The sequence below is a fragment of the Camellia sinensis genome, chromosome 12 (genome assembly GCF_055761805.1).
Source record: "Camellia sinensis isolate YWXY chromosome 12, ASM5576180v1, whole genome shotgun sequence".
Classification (NCBI taxonomy): domain Eukaryota; kingdom Viridiplantae; phylum Streptophyta; class Magnoliopsida; order Ericales; family Theaceae; genus Camellia; species Camellia sinensis.
In genome coordinates, this window is record NC_138972.1 from 122,010,568 (window position 1) to 122,024,716 (window position 14,149).

At 35.3% G+C, this 14,149-nt stretch overlaps 1 pseudogene; it reads left to right on the top strand.

Moving 5' to 3' along the window:
• LOC145789121 (mannosyl-oligosaccharide glucosidase GCS1-like) overlaps positions 1 to 14,149 on the top strand; it is a 377,152-nt pseudogene that overhangs the window by 10,161 nt on the left and 352,842 nt on the right.

The window sequence follows — 14,149 nt, forward strand, 5'->3', positions numbered from 1 at the left end:
TGACTAAGGAGACAATTGTTTGATTAGATACTTGGAATAAGATCGAGAGCTCCTTGGGAGGAAAGAATTGTGAAAGAAAACTCGAGTAGAATTTTAGAAATTATGGAAAGTTTTTGATCAGACAGAAATCCTTAGGTTATTGTCTTTAGAGGGAATTTGATTTTATGGAAAAGTGTTGATGAGGAGGTGATGACCGAGTCTTTCACTTTAAACTGAAATTTTGAATTTCCTTAGAAGACATTTGACTATAAGGTGACTGTTTGATTGATTTCTTGGAATAAGATCTAAAATTCTTTGGAAATTTTTTGAAAATAAAATTTGAATAGAGTTCTGAAATTGTGGAAATTTCTTTTCATCAGGTAAAAACCTTTGGGCCGCTGACTTTGAGGGAAACTTAAATTTGTGGAGAAATGTTAGACAAGGAAGTAATGACCGAGTCTCTCATTTCGATTAAAATTTTGGTTCCTGTACAAGATATTCGGCTAAAGGACGATCGTTTGGTTGATTCCTTGGAATAAAATCCGAACTCTTTTAAACTTTCGACAAAAAAAGAGGAGAGGAAAACATTGAAATTTTAAAGAAAAAGTAATAACGGGACTTTATTTTGAAAAAATATGTTTAAAAAAATTGAAGTTGAAATTTGATGACGCACTTTTGAAAATAAATTGGGGGCACATTTCGGGAAACAATATGTAATGGAAAGACAAGTGTTTAGATTGATCACTCTAGTAGGAATCTTTTAAATTCGTCAGAATTCCCTTGGTCGGGCAACTATCACCCACTGGGTGGTTACGATGACTTCGGGATCCAATGGTAATTGTTAAACAAAATTGACTGGTTGCATTCACCTATCCTCGGGTTTGTTGCATAGTATCCTGGACACTATTCGTGGGTTATGTTTTGTCAATAAGGCAAGCAGGAGGCTATGCTACTGGTGCTTTTTGATCATTTCCTCGTGGAAGGAGTGGTATATTGATTGTAACTACTGTTGTGCCCTTGCTTGACCAAACTTACCTCTCCTTCTGCATGGAGAGAGCATTAGCAGCTTCCAAACTAGGGCAGGATACCCTCCTTTCCAGGATTGTATTATTGCCTCTTTGAATGATTTAGTGAATCCTAGGTTTGACTTCTAAATTAGGAGAGGGCAACCCTACCCCCCAAATAGGCTTGAATGCAAATTATGTGCTTATGTGATATTTTGGAAACGATTTGATTTGATTTGATTCCAGCGATCTAACAACGAGAAAGACAGTGGTTTCATTCCCAAAGTCTGGGGAGTCTGACGTGGCAGTGATTTGATTCTGTGGCAATCCGAGTTATTTGGGGGCAATGATGCAGTTACAAAGATGTGGGGGTTCAATTTAGGCAGTGATTCATATTTTGATCATGATTTGAGTAATCAGTAGTAAATTAGGGGGGTGGTTTCCCAACTTTAAAGAATTTGAGTTTGAATTTGGGTTCTTACCTTAGTGATCAAAGAAGAAGAGGAAAAAGAAAAGAGTGATTGCCTTTTTAAAATTTAAATCCCCGAGAAAACATGTTGTTAAAGAATAACTTCTAAAAAAAAAAAGGAACTTTCAAACTTGAGTAGAGCCTCGGAGATTATGGAATGTGTTTGATCGAATAAGAATCTTTAAGTCATTGGCTTTATGGGGAATTTCGACTTTTACGAATAATGGTAGATAAGGAAGTGGTGACCAAATCTTCAATTTTGAATAAAATTCGAAATCCCCTAGAAAGACATATGATGAAGGAGACAATTGTTTGATTAGATGGTTGGAATAAGATCGAGAGCTCCTTGGGAGGAAAGAATTGTGAAAGAAAACCCGTGTAGAATTTTAGAAATTATGGAAAGTTTTTGATCAGACAGAAATCCTTAGGTTATTGACTTTAGAGGGAATTTGATTTTATGGAAAAGTGTTGATGAGGAGGTGATGACCGAGTCTTTCACTTTGAAGTGAAATTTTGAATTTCTTTAGAAGACATTCGACTATAAGGTGACTGTTTGATTGATTTCTTGGAATAAGATCTAAAATTCTTTGGAAATTTTTTGAAAATAAAATTTGAATAGAGTTTTGAAATTATGGAAATTTCTTTTCATCCGGTAAAAACCTTTGGGCCGCTGCCTTTGAGCGAAACTTAGTTTATGGAGAAATGTTAGATGAGGAAGTAATAGTCTCTCATTTCGAGTAAAATTTTGGTTCCTGTACAAGATATTTGGCTAAAGGCCGATCGTTTGGTTGATTCCTTGGAATAAAATCCAAACTCCTCAAAACTTTCGAAAAAAAAAGTGGAAAGGGAAACATTGAAAGAGGGCAACCCTAGTGATCAAAGAAGAAGGGGAAAAAGAAAGGAATGATTGCCTTTTTAAAATTTAAATCCCCGAGAAAACATGTTGTTAAAGAATAACTTCAAAAAAAAAAGTAACTTTCCAACTTAAGTAGAGCCTCGGAGATTATGGAAGGTGTTTGATCGAATAAGAATCTTTAAGTCATTGACTTTAGGTGGAATTTCGACTTTTACGAAAAATGGTAGAGAAGGAAGTGGTGACCAAATCTTCAATTCTGAATAAAATTCGAAATCCCTTAGAAAGACATTTGACTAAGGAGACAATTGTTCGATTAGGTACTTGGAATAAGATGGAGAGCTCCTTGGGAGGAAAGAATTGTGAAAGAAAACCCGAGTAGAATTTTAGAAATTATGGAAAGTTTTTGATCAGACAGAAATCCTTAGGTTATTGACTTTAGAGGGAATTTGATTTTATGGAAAAGTGTTGATGAGGAGGTGATGACCGAGTCTTTCACTTTGAAGTGAAATTTTGAATTTTTTTAGAAGACATTCGACTATAAGGTGACTGTTTGATTGATTTTTGGAATAAGATCTAAAATTCTTTGGAAATTTTTTGAAAATAAAATTTGAATAGAGTTATGAAATTATGGAAAGTTCTTTTCATCCGGTAAAAACCTTTGGGCCGCTGACTTTGAGGGAAACTTAATTTTGTGGAGAAATGTTTGACATGGAAGTAATGACCGAATCTCTCATTTCGATTAAAATTTTGGTTCCTGTACAAGATATTTGGCTAAAGGACGATCGTTTGGTTGATTCCTTGGAATAAAATCCGAACTCTTTTAAACTTTCGAAAAAAAAAGAGGAAAGGACAACATTGAAATTTTGAAGAAAAAATAAAAACGGGACTTTATTTTGAAAAAATATGTTTAAAAAAATCGAATTTGAAATTTGATGACGCACTTTTGAAAATAAATTGGGGCACATTTCGAGAAACAATATGTAATGGAAAGACAAGTGTTTAGATTGATCACTCTGGTAGGAATCTTTTAAATTCGTCAGAATTCCGTTGGTCGGGCAACTATCACCCACTGGGTGGTTACGATGACTTCGGGATCCAATGGTAATTGTTAAACAAAATGGACTGGTTGCATTCACCTATCCTCGGGATTGTTGCTTAGTATCCCGGACACTAATTGTGGGTTATGTTTTGTCAATAAGACAAGCAGGAGGCTATGTTACTAGTGTTGTTTGATCATTCCCTCGTGGAAGGAGTGGTATATTGAATGTAACAACTCTTGTGCCCTCGCTTGACCAAACTTACCTCTCCTTCTGCATGGAGAGAGCATTAGCAGCTTCCAAACTAGGGCAGGATACCCTCCTTTCCAGGATTGTATTATTGCCTCTTTGAATGATTTAGTGAATCCTAGGTCTGACTTCTAAATTATGACAGGGCAACCCTACCCCCCAAATAGGCATGAATGCAAATTATGTGCTTATGTGATATTTTGGAAACGATTTGATTTGATTTGATTCCAGCGATCTAACAACGAGAAAGACAGTGATTTCATTCCCAAAGTCTGGGGATTCTGACGTGGCGGTGATTTGATTCTGTGGCAATCCGAGTTATTTGGGGGCAATGATGCAGTTACAATGATGTGGGGGTTCAATTTGGGCAGTGATTCATATTTTGATCATGATTTGAGTAATCGGTAGTAATTTGGGGGGTGGTTTCCCAATTTTTAAGAATTTTAGTTTGAATTTCGGTTCTTACCTTAGTGATCAAAGAACAAGAGGAAAAAGAAAAGAATGATTGCCTTTTTAAAATTTAAATCCCCGAGAAAACATGTTGTTAAAGAATAACTTCTAAAAAAAAAGGAACTTTCCAACTTAAGTAGAGCCTCGGAGATTATGGTAGGTGTTTGATCGAATAAGAATCTTTAAGTCATTGACTTTAGGGGGAATTTCGACTTTTACGAAAAATGGTGGATGAGGAAGTGGTGACCAAATCTTCAATTTTGAATAAAATTCGAAATCCCCTAGAAAGGCATTTGACTAAGGAGACAATTGTTTGATTAGATACTTGGAATAAGATCGAGAGCTCCTTGGGAGGAAAGAATTGTGAACGAGATCCCGTGTAGAATTTTAGAAATTATGGAAAGTTTTTGATCAGACAGAAATCTTTAGGTTTTTGACTTTAGAGGGAATTTGATTTTATGGAAAAGTGTTGATGAGGAGGTGATGACCGATTCTTTCACTTTGAAGTGAAATTTTGAATTTCCTTAGAAGACATTTGACTATAAGGTGACTGTTTGATTGATTTCTTGGAATAAGATCTAAAATTCTTTGGAAATTTTTTGAAAATAAAATTTGAATAGAGTTATGAAATTATGGAAAGTTCTTTTCATCCGGTAAAAACCTTTGGGCCGCTGACTTTGAGGGAAACTTAATTTTGTGGAGAAATGTTAGACAAGGAAGTAATGACTGAGTCTATCATTTCGAATAAAATTTTGGTTCCTGTATAAGATATTTGGCTAAAGGACGATCGTTTGGTTGGTTTCTTGGAATAAAATCCGAACTCTTTTTAAACTTTCGAAAAAAAAAGAGGAAAGGAAAACATTGAAATTTTAAAGAAAAAATAAAAACGGCACTTTATTTTGAAAAAATATGTTTAAAAAAATAGAAGTTGAAATTTGATGACGCACTTTTGAAAATAAATTGGGGGCACATTTCAGGAAACAATATGTAATGGAAAAGAATATTTTAGATTGATCATTCTGGTAGGAATCGTTTAAATTCGTCAGAATTCCCTTGGTCGGGCAACTATCACCCACTGGGTGATTACGATGACTTCGGGATCCAGTGGTAATTGTTAAACAAAATTGACTGGTTGCATTCACCTATCCTCGGGTTTGTTGTATAGTATCCCGGACACTGTTCGTGGGTTATGTTATGTCAATAAGGCAAGCAGGAGGCTCTGCTACTAGTACTGTTTGATCATTCCCTCGTGGAAGGAGTGGTATATTGATTGTAACAACTGTTGTGCCCTTGCTTGACCAAACTTACCTCTCCTTCTGCATGGAGAGAGCATTAGCAGCTTCCAAACTAGGGCAGGATACCCTCCTTTCCAGGATTGTATTATTGCCTCTTGGAATGATTTAGTGAATCCTGGGTCTCACTTCTAAATTAGGACAGGGCAACCCTACTCCCCAAATTGGTATGAATGCAAATTATGTGCTTATGTGATATTTTGGAAATGATTTGATTTGATTCCAACGATCTAACAACGAGAAAGACAGTGATTTCATTCCCAAAGTCTGGGGAGTCTGACGTGGTAGTGATTTGATTTTGTGGCAATCCGAGTTATTTGGGGGCAATGACGCAGTTACAAAGATTTGGGGATTCAATTTAAGCAGTGATTCATATTTTGATCATGATTTCAGTAATCGGTAGTAAATTAAGGGGGTGGTTTCCCAATTTTTAAGAATTTTAGTTTGAATTTGGGTTCTTACCTTAGTGATCAAAGAAGAAGAGGAAAAAGAAAAGAATGATTGCCTTTTTAAAATTTAAATCCCCCAGAAAACATGTTGTTGAAGAATAACTTCTGAAAAAAGAAGGAACTTTCCGACTTAAGTAGAGCCTCGGAGATTATGGAAGGTGTTTGATCGATTAAGAATCTTTAAGTCATTGACTTCAGGGGAATTTCGACTTTCACGAAAAATGGTAGATAAGGAAGTGGTGTCCAAATCTTCAATTTTGAATAAAATTCGAAATCCCCTAGAAAGACATTTGACTGAGGAGACAATTGTTTGATTTGATACTTGGAATAAGATCGAGAGCTCCTTGGGAGGAAAGAATTGTGAACGAAAACCCGAGTAGAATTTTAGAAATTATGGAAAGTTTTTCATCAGACAGAAATCCTTTGGTTTTTGACTTTAGAGGGAATTTGATTTTATGGGAAAGTGTTGATGCGGAGATGATGACCGGGTCTTTCACTTTGAAGTGAAATTTTGAATTTCCTTAGAAGACATTTGACTATAAGGTGACTGTTTGATTGATTTCTTGGAATAAGATCTAAAATTCTTTGGAAATTTGTTGAAAATAAAATTTGAATTGAGTTCCGAAATTATAGAAAGTTCATTTCATCAGGTAAATACCTTTGGGCCGCTGTCTTTGAGGGAAACTTAATTTTATGGAGAAATGTTTTGCCAAGGAAGTAAAGACCGAGTCTCATTTCGAATAAAATTTTTGTTCCTGTACAAATATTTGGCTAAAGGGCGATCTTTTGGTTGATTCTTTGGAATCAAATCCGAACTCCTCAAAACTTTCGAAAAAAAAGAGGTAAGGGAAACATTGATTTTTTTTTTTTTAAAAAAAGTGGGACTTTATTTTAAAAAAAATAGAAGTTGAAATTTGATGATGCACTTTTGAAAATAAATTGGGGCACATTTCTGGAAACAATAAGTTATGGAAAACAATATTTTAGATTGATCATTCTGGTAGGAATCCTTTAAATTCGTCTGAATTCCCTTGGTCGGGCCACTATCGCCCAATGGGTGATGACGATGACTTCGTGATCCAATGGAAAGTGTTAAACAAAATTGACTGGTTCCATTCACCTATCCTCGGGTTTGTTGCATAGTATCCCGGACACTATTCGTGGGTTTTGTTATGTCAATAAGGCAAGCTTGAGGCTATGCTACTAGTATTGTTTGATCATTCCCTTGTGGAAGGAGTAGTATATTGATAGTAGCAGCTGATGTGTCCTTTTGTGACCAAACTTACCTCCTTTTGCATGGATAGTGCATTAGCCGATTCCAAACTAGGGCAGGATACCCTCCTTTCCGGGATTGTATTTTGGCCTCTTTGAATGATTTAGTGAATCCTAGGTTTGACTTCTAAATTAGGACAGGGCAACCCTACCCCCCAAATAGGCATGAATGCAAATTTTGTGGTTATGTGATATTCTGGAAACGATTTGATTTGATTTGATTCCGGCGATCTAGCCACTTGAAAGGCAGTGATTTCATTCCCAAAGTCTGGGTAGTTTGACGTGACAGTGATTTGATTCTGTGGCAATCCGAGTTATTTGGGGGCAATGATGTAGTTACAAAGATTTGGGGGTTCAATTTAGGAAGTGATTCATATTTTGATCATGATTTGAGTAATCAGTTGTAAATTAGGGGGGTGGTTTCCCATTTTTAAAGAATTTGAGTTTGAATTTGGGTTCTTACCTTAGTGATCAAAGAAGAAGAGGAAAAAGAAAAGAATGATTGCCTTTTTAAAATTTAAATCCCTAAGAAAACATGTTATTAAAGAATAACTTCTAAAAAAAAAGGAACTTTCCAAGTTAAGTATAGACTCGGAGATTATCGAAGGTGTTTGATCGAATAGGGATTTTTAAGTCATTTACTTTAGGGTGAATTTCGACTTTTATGAAAAATTGTAGATAAGGAAGTGGTGACCAAATCTTCAATTTTGAATAAATTCGAAATCCCTTAGAAAGGCATTTGACTAAGGAGAAAATTGTCTGATTAGATACTTGGAATAAGATCGAGAGCTCCTTGGGAGGAAAGAATTGTGAACGAAAACCAGAGTAGAATTTTAGAAATTATGGAAAGTTTTTGATTAGACTGAAATCCTTTGGTTTTTGATTTTAGAGGGAATTTGATTTTATGGAAAAGTGTTGATGAGGAGGTGATGACCGATCCTTTCACTTTGAAGTGATATTTTGAATTTCCTTTGAAGACATTTGACTATAAGGTGATTGTTTGGTTGATTTCTTGGAATAAGATTTAAAATTTTTGGAAATTTTTTGAAAATAAAATTTGAATAGAATTCCGAAATTATGGAAAGTTCTTTTCATTAGGTAAAAACCTCTGGGCCGCTGACTTTAAGGGAAACTTAAATTTATGGAGAAATGCTAGACAAGGAAGTACTGACCATGTCTCTCATTCTGAATAAATTTTGGTTCCTGTACAAGATATTTGGCTAAAGGGCGATCGTTTGGTTAATTCCTTGGAATAAAATCCGAACTCCTCAAAACTTTCGGAAAAAAAAAGAAAAGGGAAACGTTGAAATTTTAAAGAAAAAAAAAAACGGCACTTTATTTTGAAAAAATACCTTTAAAAAAATAGAATTTGAAATTTGATGACGCACTTTTGAAAATAAATTGGGGCACATTTCTGGAAACAATAAGTAACGGAAAAGAATATTTTAGATTGATCTTTCTGGTAGGAATCGTTTAAATTCGTCAGAATTCCCTTGGTCGGGCAACTATCACCCAATGGGTGATGACGATGACTTCGAGATCCAATAGTAATTGTCTAACAAAATTGACTGGTTCCATTCACCTACCCTCGGGTTTGTTGCATAATATCCCGGACACTATTCGTCGGTTATGTTATGTCAATAAGGCATGCATGAGGCTATGCTACTAGTACCGTTTGATCATTCCCTTGTGGAAGGAGTGGTATATTGATTGTAACAACTGTCGTGCCCTTTCTTGACCAAACTTACCTCTCCTTCTGCATGGAGAGAGCATTAGCAGCTTCCAAACTAGGGAATGATACCCTCCTTTCCAGGATTGTATTATTGCCTCTTTGAATGGTTTAGTGAATCCTTGATCTGACTTCTAAACTAGGACAGGGCAACCCTACCCCCCAAATAGGCATGAATACAGATTACGTGATTGTGTGATATTTTGGAAACGATTTGATTTGATTTGATTCCAGCGATCTAACAAGAAGAAAGACAGTGATTTCATTCCCAAAGTCTGGGGAGTCTGACGTGGCAGTGATTTGATTCTGAGGCAATTCGAGTTATTTGGGGGCAATGATGCAGTTACAAAGATTTGGGGGTTCAATTTAGGCAGTGATTCATATTTTGATTATGATTTGAGTAATCGGTAGTAAATTAGGGGGGTGGTTTCCCAATTTTAAAGAATTTGAGTTTGAATTTGGGTTCTTACCTTAGTGATCAAAGAAGAAGAGGAAAAAGAAAAGAATGATTGCCTTTTTAAAATTTAAATCCCCGAGAAAACATTTTAAAGAATAACTTCTAAAAAAAAAAAAGAACTTTCCAACTTAAGTAGAGCCTCGGAGATTATGGAAGGTGTTTGATCGAATAAGAATCTTTAAGTCATTGACTTTAGGGTGAATTTCGACTTTTACGAAAAATGGTAGATAAGGAAGTGGTGGCCAAATCTTCAATTTTAAATAAAATTCGAAATCCCCTAGAAAGACATTTGACTAAGGAGACAATTGTTTGATTAGATACTTGGAATAAGATGGAGTGCTCCTTGGGAGGAAAGAATTGTGAAAGAAATCCCGAGTAGAATTTTAGAAATTATGAAACGTTTTTGATCAGAAACAAATCCTTAGATTTTTGACTTTAGAGGGAATTTGATTTTATGGAAAAGTGTTGATGAGGAGGTGATGACCGAGCCTTTAACTTTGAAGTGAAATTTTGAATTTCCTTAGAAGACATTTGACTATAAGGTGGCTATTTGATTAATTTCTTGGAATAAGATCTAAAATTCTTTGGAAATTCTTTAATAATAAAATTTGAATAGAGTTCCGAATTATGGAAAGTTCTTTTCATCAGGTAAAAACTTTTGCGCCGCTGACCTTGTGGGAAACTTAATTTTATGGAGAAATGTTAGACCAGGAAGTAATCCAGGAAGTAATGACCGGGTCTCTCATTTCGAATATAATTTTGGTTCCTGTACAAGATATTTGGCTAAAGGGCGATCGTTTGGTTGATTCCTTGGAATAAAATCTGAACTCCTCAAAACTTTCAAAAAAAAAAGAGAGGAAAGGGACACATTGAAATTTTAAATAAAAAAAAAACGACACTTTATTTTGAGAAAGGATTTTGAAGAAAATAGAAGTTGAAATTTGATCACGCACTTTTGAAAATAAATTGGGACACATTTCGGGAAACAATAAGTAATGGAAAGACAATTGTTTAGATTGATCACTCTGGTAGGAATCCTTTAAATTGGTTAGAATTCCCTTTGGTCGGGCAACTGTCACCCAATGGGTGATGACGATGACTTCGAGATCCAATGGTAAGTGTTAAACAAAATTGTCTGGTTCCGTTCACCTATCCTCGGTTTTGTTGCATAGTACCTCGGAAACTATTCGTGGGTTATGTTATGTCAATAAGGCAAGCATGAGGCTATGCTACTAGTACCGTGTGATTATTCCCTTGTGGAAGGAGTGGTATATTGATAGTAATAACCGATGTGCCCTTTTGTGACCAAACTTACCTCCTTTTGCATGGATAGAGCATTAGCAGCTTCCAAACTAGGGCATGATACCCTCCTCTCCAGGATTGTATTATTGCCTCTTTGAATGATTTAGAGAATCCTAGGTCTGACTTCTAAATCAGGACAGGGCAACCCTGCCTGCCAAATATGCATGAATGCAAATTATATGCCGATGTGATATTTTGGAAATGATTTGATTTGATTTGATTCCAACGATTTAACAACGAGAAAGACCGTGATTTCATTCCAAAAGTCTGGGGAGTCTGATGTGGCAGTGATTTATTTATGTGGCAATCCGAGTTATTTTGGGGCAATGATGCAGTTGCAATGATTTGGGGGTTCAATTTAGGCAGTGATTCATATTTTGATCGTGATTTGAGTAATCAGTAGTAAATTATGACGGTGGTTTCCTAATTTTAAAGAATTTGAGTTTGAATTTGGGTTCTTACCTTAGTGATCAAAGAAGAAGAGGAAAATGAAAAGAATGATTGCCTTTTTAAAATGTAAATCCCCGACAAAACATGTTAAAGAATAACTTCTAAAAAAAAAGGAACTTTCAAAATTAAGTAGAGCCTTGGATATTATGGAAGGTGTTTGATCGAATAAGAGTCTTTAAGTCAGTGACTTTAGGGGGAATTTCGAATTTTACGAAAAATGGCAGATAAGGAAGTGGTGACCAAATCTTCAATTTTGAATAAAATTCGAAATCCCCTAGAAAGACATTTGACTAAGGAGACAATTGTTTGATTAGATACTCGGAATAAGATCGAGTGCTCCTTGGGAGGAAAGAATTATGAAAGAAAATCAGAGTAGAATTTTAGAAATTATGTAAAGTTTTTGATCAGACATAAATCCTTAGGTTATTGACTTTAGAGGGAATTTGATTTTATGGAAAAGTGTTGATGAGGAGGTGATGACCGAGTCTTGCACTTTGAAGTGAAATTTTGAATTTCCTTAGAAGACATTTGACTGTAAGGTGACTGTTTGATTGATTTCTTGGAATAAGATCTAAAATTCTTTGGAAACATTTTGAAAATTAAATTTGAATAGAATTCCGAAATTATGGAAAGTTTTTTTCATCAAGTAAAAACCTTTGGAAATTTTTTGAAAATAAAATTTGAATAGAGTTCCGAAATTATGGAAAGTTTTTTTTATCAGGTAAAAACCTTTGGGCCGCTGACTTTAAGGGAACTTTAATTTTATGGAAAAATGTTCGACATGGAAGTAATGCCCGAGTCTCTCATTTTGAATAAAATTTTGGTTACTTTACAAGATATTTGGCTAAAGGGCGGTCGTTTGGTTGATTCCTTGGAATAAAATCCGAACTCCTCAAAACTTTCGAAAAAAAAGAGTAAAGGGAAACAATGAAATTTCAAAGAAAAAAAAAAAAACGGCACTTTATTTTGAAAAAGCATTTTGAAAAAAATAGAAGGTGAAATTTGATCACGGACTTTTGAAAATAAATTGGGGGCACATATCGGGAATAATTAAGTAATGAAAAGACAATTGTTTAAGTTGATCACCCTGGTAGGAATCCTTTAAATTCCTCAGAATTCCCCTGGTCGGGTAACTATCACCTAATGGGGGATGACGGTGACTTCGAGATCCAATGGTGATTGTTAAACATAATTGACTGGTTCCATTCACCTATCCTCGGGTTTCTTGCATAGTATCCCGGACACTATTCGTGGGTTACGTTATGTCAATAAGGCAAGCATGAGGCTATGCTACTAGTTCTGTGTGATCGTTCCCTTGTCGAAGGAGTGGTGTATTGATTGTAACAACTGATGTACCCTTTTGTGACCAAACTTACCTCCTTTTGCATTGAGCGAGCATTTGCGGCTTCGAAACTAGGGCAGGACACCCTCCTTTCCAAGATTGTATTATTGCCTCTTTGAATGATTTAGTGAATCCTAGGTCTGACTTCTAAATTAAGACAAGGCAACCCTACCCTCCAAATAGGCGTGAATGCAAATGATGTGCTGATGTGATATTTTGGAAACGATTTGCTCTGATTCCAGCGATCTAACGACGAGAAAGACTGTGATTTCATTCCCAAAGTGTGGGGAGTCTGACGTGGCAGTAATTTGATTGTATAGCAATCCTAGTTATTTGGGGGTTCAATTTAGGCAGTGATTCATATTTTGATCATGATTTGAGTAATCAGTAGTAAATTTGGGGGGTTGTTTCCCAATTTTAAAGAATTGAGTTTGAATTTAGGTTCTTACATTAGTGATCAAAGAAGAAGAGGAAAAAGAAAAGAATGATTGCCGTTTTAAAATTTAAATCCCTGAGAAAACATGTTAAAGAATAACTTCTAAAAAAAAAAGGAACTTTCCAACTTAAGTAGAGCCTCGGAGATTATGCAAGATGCTTTATCGAATCAGAATCTTTAATTCATTGACTTTAGGGGGAATTTCGACTTTCACGAAAAATGGTAGATAAGGAAGTGGTGACCAAATCTTCAATTTTGAATAAAAGTCGAAATCCCCTAGAAAGACATTTGACTTAAGGAGACAATTGTTTGATTAGATACTTGGAATAAGATCGAGAGCTCCGTGGAAGGAAAGCATTGCGAAAGAAAACCCGCGTAGAATTTTAGAAATTATGGAAGGTTTTTGATCAGACAGAAATTCTTAGGTTTTTTACTTTAGAGGGAATTTAATTTTACGGAAAAGTGTTGATGAGGAGGTGATGACCGAGTCTTTCACTTTGAAGTGAAATTTTGAATTTCCTTTGAAGATATTTGACAATAAGGTGATTGTTTGATTGATTTCTTGGAATAAGACCTAAAATTCTTTGGAAATTTTTTGAAAATAAAATTTGAATAGAGTTCTGAAATTATGGAACGTTTTTTTCATCCGGTAAAAACCTTTGGCTGCTGACTTTGAGGGAAACTTAATTTTATAGAAAAATGTTAGACAAGGATGTAATGACCGAGTCTCTCATTTCGAATAAAATTTTGATTCCTGTACAAGATATTTGGCTAAAGGGGGATCGTTTGGTTGATTCCTTGGAATAAAATCTGATCTCCTCAAAACTTTAGAAAATAAAGAGGAAAGGAAAACATTGAAATTTTAAATAAAAATAAAACGACACTTTATTTTGAAAAAGGATTTTTAAAAAAATAGAAGTTGAAATTTGCTAACGAACTTTTGAAAAGAAATTGGGGCACATTTCGGGAAACAATAAGTAATGGAAAGACAATTGTTTAGAATGATCACTTTGGTTAGAATCCTTGAAATTCGTCCGAATTTCCTTGGTCGGGCAACTATCACCCAATGACGATGGCTTCGAGATCCAATAGTAAGTGTTAAAAAAAATTGACTGGTTCCATAAACCTATCCTCGGGTTTGTTGCAAATTATCCCGGACACTATTCGTGGGTTATGTTATGTCAATAAGGCAAGCATGAGGCTATGCTACTTGTACTGTGTGATCATTCCCTTGTGGAAGGAGTGGTATATTGATAGTAACAATTGATGTGCCCTTTTGTGACCATACTTACCTCCTTTTGCATGGAGAGAGCATTAGCAACTTCCAAACTAGGGCAGGATACCCTCCTTTCCAGGATTGTATTATTGCCTCCTTC